Below are 7,749 nucleotides of genomic sequence, written 5' to 3'. Positions count from 1 at the left end.
CAGCGTAGGGTCCCCCTTTGCCCTCTCCACCCCCCATGCCCACACGGTCCTCTTTCTCAGGTCTCGCATCCAAGCAGGAGCACCAGGATTCCCCCCAGACACACACAAACACAGGTGACCCTCAGGGCTTCCGGAAGCTGTGAGTGTCAATCACCTACCCTTATCAGTTCTCCGTCCAACAGTTAGAGTCACAAAGCTGGCTGGAAAAGTGATAAGGGGATGTGACTGGCCAGCGACGACGTTTTTGATGAAGACTCGAGGGACAAGAGGAAAACTGACATTTGATTTTCAGGTCAAAACGCCCACCTGACCTTCTCTGGGACTCCCCTCTGTGCCCCCAAACCTTCTCCCTGCCCTCCTGCTCTGCTCCAGCTTCTCTCCAAGTCTCTCCTTCTGACATCTGGCAAGCCTTCTCCCTTTCTGCATACACAAATTGAGATATACAGCCCTGGATCACTATAGAAAGTCATGGATTCTTTGCATTTAAAAATAATTAATTAAATGTTAAAATGAATTTAAATTTCAAAATGAATAAATAAACCAAAGTTAGCAAAGTCTTTACCCAACAGATCCCACAGTTCTGAGGCAGGGCACCCGTGCGTTCTTCTCCTCCCGGGCTCTGTGGCTAAGTCCACACCCACATGCCATTCATAAAGTCCCTACCCCGAGTCTCCTCCTCCTGCAGGGATTGGTCCTCCAGAGGTGCTGGCCCCAGGCCAGGACCCATCAGCTGCAGATCTGCTCAAGCTGGATGTGTATATCCACTGTGCCGTGTGGCCCTGGTGGGATTGGGCTGGGGTGGAGTCCGGTCCTAAGGATGAGTTCTCCTGCATCCTAGCTCACTGTGCTATCATGTCAGGGTCTTCCCTCTGGACGGTTGGCCATCCACACTGATCTATACACACAGTCTTTGAAAATCAACACTACTGGCATGGCTTCAATTGCGGAGACCTTAAAATGTCTCTCTAGGTCAGGATGAAATGGAGAATGACAGCCAACTGTCAGGAATGGGTTTCTACAGAGTACTATGTCATAGGAAGCATCGTACTGGGCAAAGTTCATCAGTGTGGGTCTCAACTCCCATCAGCCTGCCACTCACTTCCTGGTTCTGTGATCTTGAGCAAATGGCTGAATCTCTGAGCCTTGGTACCTGATCTATAAAACAGATTTGTTGTTATCATTGTTGTTCAGTTGCTAAGTCAAGTCCGACTGTTTTCGATACCATGAACTATTGCATGCCAGGCTTCCCTGTTCATCACCAACTCCTGGAGCTTGCTCAAACTCATGTCCATCGAGTTGGTGATGCCATCAACCATCTCATCCTCTGTCACCCTCTTGTCCTCTTGCCTTCAATCTTTCCCAGAATCAGGGTCTTTTCCGATGAGTCAGCTCTTGATGAAGTAGCCAAAGTATTGGAGCTTCAGCTTCAGCATCAGTCTGTCCAGTGAATATTCAGGGTCTATTTCCTTTAGGATTGACTGGTTTGATCTCCTTGCTGTCCAAGGGACTCTCAGGAGTCTTCTCCAGCACCACAATTGAAAAGCAGATAGCAGATGGTACTGCCTAACTCCCAGGGCTGCTGTGAGAATTAAATAAGAAAAGGAATGGAAAATGTTTATGCTTAAACCTAGGTTCAACACTCAGGTCAGGTGGTTCCTGATTACGTAGGTTTCAGCAGGTCTCTTAAACTCTCAAAATTTTAGCTTCTTCTTTTGCAAAGTGGGGAATCTAATAGCTACCTCAAAGGGTTGTTCTGAGGATTACAACAGACATGCAATACAAGGTTAAGAGCATGGCCTTTGTAGTTAAGTGGCCTGGATTTAAATCCTGATTTTATCAGTTACTGGCTCTGGGTAAGTCACTCAGCCTCTCAGAGCATCACTGTCCACATCTGCAAGATGGCTGTGACAATCTGACACTCCTACCTCCCAGGGCTGTAGTAAAGGTGAAGTGAGGTGAGCTATAAAAAGCTCTAAGCACAGAGATGTCAACAGCAGTGCAGCTGATAGCATTAACAAGATTACAAGAGCACTGACAGTGACCTTGACACAGGAGATGCCCACCAGGTGGCAGCTATTCCAACTGATGTCCAAAAGATGCATTGCTTCAGCCACTTGAATATTTTCTCCAGGGTCAGGCCAGTCAAGACCTGTGGGTGAGCTTTGGTTCCAACTGTGTACTATAGAGAAGGGCTTTAGAAACCACTGTGAACTGATGGTGTAAAATGAGGCTGGAGGTGTAAGATCAGGGTCAACCACAACACCCGGAATGTCAGGCTTCTTAGTTTGGGTTCTCCCTGGCCAGCTAGTTCTGGAGTTCTGAGGACAGTCACACCTGATTCAAGGAAATAAGGGCAAAAGATATGGAAGGAGAAGAACTGCAGAGGAGCCAACCAGGCAGCAGCTGCTTCATGTGGCTGAGAAGCAGTCAGAGTTTGCATTAATGCAGTGGCGGTCAAGATGGTGCCCTTTAATTTTAAACTTAACACATTCTTTAAATAACTAAATCATGCAAAGAATGATGCTTATATTTGGATAACATCTGCAGTACGCAGGTGCTGCCGGGCTCAGCTCATCTTCATGTAGTATTTTATTTCATCCTCAACAACCCTGAACAGCGTGTACCTGGGGTGGGCTCAGCCCTTCCTGGGGTCAGCAAGGGTCACAGGAAGAGATCAAGGCAACAGAATGTCAAACACCGAAAACCCTCCCAGGAGAATGAACTCTATCCCAGGGTCCCTTCCGGATGGCAAGGCCACCAAATGGAAGAGAGGAAGCAATCACAGGGACAACCCTTGTGCATGAGTGCTCAGTGTGTCCAACTCTTTGAGACCCCATGGACTGTAGTCCACTAGGCTTCCTCTGTCTACGAAATTCTCCAGGCAAGAATACAGGAGTGGGTTGCCATTTCCTCCTCCAGGGGATCTTTTCAACCCAGGGATTGAACCCGAGCCTCCTGTACCGCAGACAGATTCTTTACCAATGAGCCATCTGGGAATTCAGGGCAACCCTTGGATAATAATCATAATAATCCAAGGATGATTATTATTTTTATTATTATTATTATTATTTTAGATTATATACTTATTTACTTATCTGGCTGCCTCTGGTCTTAGTTGTGGCACGAGCGATCTTTGTTGTATCATGTAGGATCTTTCATTGTGGCTCATGGACTGTAGTTGCAGCGCCCAGACTTACTGGCTCTAAATCATGTGGGAACTTAGCTCCCTGACCAGGGATTGAACCCATGTCTCCAGAATTGCCAAGCAGACTGTTAACCACTGAACCACCAAGGAAGTCCCCCTTGGATTATTCATGCCAGAAGGCAGAACCCCAGGCATGTGCCATATGCAGGACAGGACAGGACAGGCCGCAAGCTCAGTGCAGACCTATGACAGCCCACCCAAGCCCTCCTCCATCAACCTAGTCCCCTCCAGTCCAAGAACTCACTCCAGTCCATCGTCCCTGGCTCAGTCATAATACCATGTACTACTCCACCTCAGTTAGGACTTCATCAGCACATGGTGTGTGTGTGCGTGCGTGCTCATCACTTCAGTCATATCCGACTCTTTGTGACCCTACGGACTGTATCCTACAGGCTCTTCTGTCCATGGGATTTTCCCGGCAAGAATACTGGAGTGGTTTGCCGTTTCCTTCTCCGTAGTATTCATTACTAAAATGCACCAACACGTGGAGGGGGGCCCATAGCCAATCTGGTGGGACTGCCTGCACAGTCATTGCCGCTGAGCCCTCTGACCCACACAGTCAAGCACAGGTTGGCCCCTGGCCCGCTCACTCTATGATCCCAGAACCAAAACACTCTCCAGGCTCCCTCTCCTCCTTGGTTGTCTTTTTATGACTTTTTTTTTTACCAAAACACATACTGAAACCACTTCTGGAACTATCATGAGCAATCTAAATACATAACCTCTAAAATATACTTTTACGTATGTATTTGATTCGAGTTTTGCCACCTCCAATACAAGAAATTTTCTTAGAGATTAGTTCTACTCAAAGCACCGCCATTTTCTTTTGATAGAATAAAAAACAGATTCAGAGAGGTTAAGCAACTTGTCGGAGGCGCCACAGCTTGTCAGAATTAAATTCCGGATATTTCTGTCTCTGTAGGCCCCTCCTACATCACCCTCCCTTTCTAAGTGCACAAACAAGTGAGTGGGCATCACCATCAACCCTTCTCACAGACATCCCAAGTCAAGCATGCCTTTCAAAACAAGTTACTGTTCATTAGGCCAGAAACTGAAGGCCAGTCCTGGTCAAGGAGGCAGGCTTGAAGATGAAGTGGAATAATTGCTGAGGTGATGGACCGCACCCTGACCGTCTTTCACGGGCACCGGGTCCAAAACGTTCCCCTGCAGATCCCACCTGGTGCTTCCTGTAACTCCTCTGGGCCTGCGTCGACTTACGAAACCCCCATCCCCCAGGTCTCCGGCCGGGCAGTCTGTCACAACCGTTTTGCGTCTCACATAATCCTTTCCTGCCGGCTGGCTGGCTCCACCGCAGCCTGTCTGCCCGTCCGTTAGTACGTTCCTTACGGGCAGTGCTGATGGGGACCCTCAATCAGCCAACCCCCTCCCCGCGAGCCTGGACAGACACACTTGCCCCGTGGTTGCGGGGGGCCGGGGGCGGGTTTCTAACAGCCCACGGAAGGAACAGAGGAGGGAAGAAGGCTGAGCGCTGGGCCCCTCCGAGAGCCGACTGCCCCGCCCGGCTGCGTGCAGGGCTACGACCTGTCCCCTTCCCGACTCCATCCATCCGGTTGGGCTCACTGCACCCAGTTTAATGTGCTCAGGAATGTGCTCGGTTGAGACATCCATGTTTGCTTTGGCCCCTTTGAGCCGAAACGTGCCCCAGGCTCTGCTCATCCGCCTGCAGGCTTGCTCCACCCAGTCTTCAGAGAACGTCCAGCAGCAACAAGCGACCGACGCCCAGAACAGGGGTCAGCACCTGCGTTTAATATGTCGTGAAGCATAGTAAACATCCATCCAGCCTGGCCTGCAGAGATGGCACGGGCCCCACCCTGGGAGCCAGAGGAGGCACAAGGCTTTGAAGTCCCTTCCAGCTCCGCCGTCGGTTCCTTTCCTCCCTGACTACTGCTGGCTTGGCAGCCCCAGGAGCATCTGCTCTCTGAAGCCCACGTGGGGTCTGAACGCTGGTCTAGAAGCACTGACTGTGTGCTGGGCTCTGAGCCGGGGTCCTGGGCCACAGCTGAACCTGAGCTTCCAGTCTGGGGGTTGGGCAGATGTGACCTAAGAGAGAAGTGGGTGTGGAAATGGGGCCAACACTACCAAATCAGATTTGGGATCTGCTTACAATTTTGTCCCAACTGGGAGCTTAAGTATATAAGACAAGAAAGAAATTTTATCTTGGAATGGTTCCAGAAAACTTGGGTTGTCAACTTTTTAATTTTATTTATTTATTTTGGTTACCCAGGTCTTAGTTGCGGCATATGGGACCTTTAGTTGCAGCATTCAAATTCTTAGTTACTGCAAGTGGGATCTAGTTTCCTGACCAGGGATTGAACCCAGGCTCCCTGCATTAGGAGCTCAGAGTCTTAGCCACTGGGCCACCAGGGAAATTCTTAGTTGTCAGCTTTATAGTGGAACAAAACTCAGATCCAGGGAAGGAAATTGTGTCCAAGTGGAGGTGACTGGACAGAGCACGTGAGCTGGATCTTGGAGGGTGGGTGGAGGTAGTTGGCAAAGTGGCCTAGCACAGAAGGTCAAGTGGAAGTGTCTAGAAGGTCAAGCAAAGGAGAATGGCCTCTGACTGGAAGGCGTGAGTTGCTGAGAGAGGATGTGAAATTGCATCTCACACACTTGTTCATTCTTTGTTTAGTTTCTCTCTCCCTGACTCAAACATAACCACCAGGAAGACAGGGCAATTTTTCTATTTTGTTCCTTGCTGCTTCCACCATGCCTAGAACAGTCTGGCAGATAGTAGATGCTTAATTAAATGTTTGGGGAATGAATCAATGCACAGAAAAATGATTTCCTGGGAGAGGGACTATTGAGGAATTTAGTAATAATACTAAATTTTTAATAATACTGGTTCTGAGGCCAACACCCTTTTTTACAAAACAAATGTGTTGGAGGGAGGCAATTGTTGGGGCTGTTAGAAGACTAGGGTTCAAGTCCCAGATCTGTGTCTTGCTCTATGGGAGCTGTTGTTCAGTCATTCAGTTGTGTCTGACTCTTTGCAACCCCATGGACTGCAGCACACCAGGCTTCCCTTCACCATCTCCTGGAGTTTGCTCAGATTCATGTACATTGACTCAGTGATGCCATCCAACAATTTCCTCTTTTCCTTTTGCCTTCAATCTTTCCCAGCATCAGAGTCTTTTTCAGTGAGTCAGCTCTTCGTATCAGGTGGCCAAAGTATTGGAGCTTCAGCTTCAGCATCAGTCCTTGCAATGAATATTCAGGGTTGATGTCCTTTAGGATGAAAACTAAAAGTAGAGCCTGCTTTTCGGAAACCTCCCTGCTCAAGAGGCCATGTCACTGCTGGCCCACCAACCACCCTCAACAAGCTTCTACACTCTTTTTCAACTGGGTGCTTCTCAATTGTGGGTAACACTCATACACGTGTTCTATAAAGACCATGGAGACACATCCCACCTTGGGGAGCCTCAGCAGCTACCATTGCCCACACAGCCAGCTCCTGTCTCTTCTGCCTGGCATTCGGGTCTCTGTACACACTGGCCCCCACCATGATATTTGTCCAAGATTTTCTTGCATGAAGTCTATGTCTCAGCCACATCAGACCAGCCCATGAAACACAGACAGGTTCTCAACCTGCCCTTTTTCACACCTTTGTCCATCATGGTTTTCTTCATGCACGTTGCCTTTTCTACCCAAATTGAAAGCCCAGATGCCTCTGAGAGGTCTGTCTGGTCTTGACGGTTGGGAGGAAGACCCTCTGCTCTGTTCTGGTCCAGCCAAGCACTCTCATCTCTCTCCCAGGTTTTATTTATTTATCTGGCTTCGTTGGGTCTTATTTGTGGCATGTGGGATATTTAGTGGCAGCATGCAAACCCTTAGTTGTGGTATGTGAGATCCAGTTCCCTCACCAGGGGTCAAACCCATGCCCCCTGCATTGGGAGTGCAGACTCTTAACCGCTGGCCCACCAGGGAACTCCTTCTCTCCTGGTTTTTATTTCCCTGCCTCTTGGTCCCACTCACTGTATCTTCTCTTGACTTGCCCTGAATGTCGAGTGTCCTATCTGCCAAAGTGGATGCTCGCAAAAACATATCAAAGTGGATAGTGTTGCACCTTCCCAGATTTCCTTCCCCACAGCAATGGTACAGACAGAATGAGGGAGAAAAGTGAATTCATGAACCTTCAATTAATTGGCACCTTCTGGGAGCTTGTCTGTGAATACCCATCATGTCATCCTCCTTTACACCATACTCTTGGGCATCTAAGTTCCACGTGTGTCCTTATTTCCACCCTTGAACTTCTTCTTTGTCTGGTCTCAATCACTGTTCTGGCCATAAGCTTCTCCCACATTCCAGAAGTTCAACCAACATCATGTGATCTCAACACAGTCATCAGTCACACCCACATGTGTCAAGCCCATGTCTCCAGCTTCTTATCAAATGAGACATTTATTTCATTCTAGTTCAGTGCAGTCTCTGTCTACCAAACACAATGGAACATCAGAAGGCTCCAAAACTTGAGACTTCCCTTATTGTCCAATGGTTAAGACTCTGCACTTCCCCTGCAGGGGTCA

This window comes from Ovis canadensis, chromosome 18 (assembly GCF_042477335.2).
Source record: "Ovis canadensis isolate MfBH-ARS-UI-01 breed Bighorn chromosome 18, ARS-UI_OviCan_v2, whole genome shotgun sequence".
NCBI lineage: Eukaryota > Metazoa > Chordata > Mammalia > Artiodactyla > Bovidae > Ovis > Ovis canadensis.
This window is presented reverse-complemented; position numbering follows the sequence as displayed.